The sequence below is a fragment of the Budorcas taxicolor genome, chromosome 1 (genome assembly GCF_023091745.1).
Source record: "Budorcas taxicolor isolate Tak-1 chromosome 1, Takin1.1, whole genome shotgun sequence".
Taxonomy (NCBI): Eukaryota; Metazoa; Chordata; class Mammalia; order Artiodactyla; family Bovidae; genus Budorcas; species Budorcas taxicolor.
In genome coordinates this window covers 188,873,465-188,874,741 of record NC_068910.1, presented here as the reverse complement: position 1 = coordinate 188,874,741, position 1,277 = coordinate 188,873,465, and positions in this window count along the sequence as shown.

Sequence of the window (1,277 nt, the reverse complement as noted above, 5' to 3'; positions counted from 1 at the left end):
TTTCGTGTACTTTGCATTTCACTTGTAAATCTTCTTGATGGGAATGGAATTAGAATGCCACTGATGACGAGTAAATGTAGTATGTCATTCATGATGAAAATAAATGTGTTGTTAAATCAATGAATGAAAACTTTTTCACCTTTGTTTTAGTAACCACTTAAGCACGTGGATTGTAGAGTAATCCTATATAGTTAAGATGCTGGATGCTACAAACCACTCATGAAACTCTTCACATTGCTTTATTGTTAGATATTACTTTTTTGTTCTAGATCCAGGTTCATCTTTCCAGATGCCTATAGAACATTTTCATATGCATGTTCTACTATCAGTTCAAACTTTATATCTTATCTGGATCTTCTTCTCATCTCACCACCCCTCTTTTCAACTGGTGACTTGCCTCTCTCCCAGTCACTAAGGGATACGTCTACAAGGCACCATTCACTTTTTTCTCTCCATTATCTCTCTTATTTAATTAGCCATGGAGCCTTGTTTACTCTTCCTTTGGAATGTCCCTTTCTTCCCAGTCCCATGGCTACAGCCCTTCACTGACTCGTTGTTGTTATAGGCATGTCACTCTTTCCTAGCCTCTATTTACCTCCAAGTCAAATCACACCACACATTTTGGCCAGATTAATCTAACTAAAACATTGCTTTCATTGTAGCTTTCTTTGTCTTGAGAACTCACAGCAACTGTATGTGACTTAAAGTTTGAAATCCAATTGAACTTGACTGTCATTCAAGGTCTTTTATAATCAGTCTAATATTACTGATAGCAATTGTCTTTTAAATCTCCTCAGACTAAACTCTCTGCTGTAGGTTGGTTTCTGGCACAAACTTGGCACAACCCCACAACATTACTTATGTTGTTTCTGCCAGAAATGCCCATTTTCAAATCCTTATCCAATTCAATCCCTTCCCTTGCTTTTTTGCCTTCATACCTGACTCTCAATTCAAATATCTATGTCATGCTTTCTTCAAGTTGAGCTAAATCTTACTTCTATTAAGTTTGTGTGATATACTCAGTTGCTAAGTCATATCTGACTCTTTGCAATCCCAGGGACTGTAGCTCACCACACTCCTCTGTCCATAGGATTTTCCAGGCAAGAATATTGGAGTGGGCTGCCATTTCCTTCTCTAGGGGATCTTCCTGACCCAGGGGTCGAACCTCTGTCTCCTGCATTGGCAGGTGAATTCTTGACCAGAGTCACCTGAGAAATATTTGTGACTATCTCAGTTCAGTTACTCCTTCCTGAAGGAGCATATCCCCAAGACTAAAT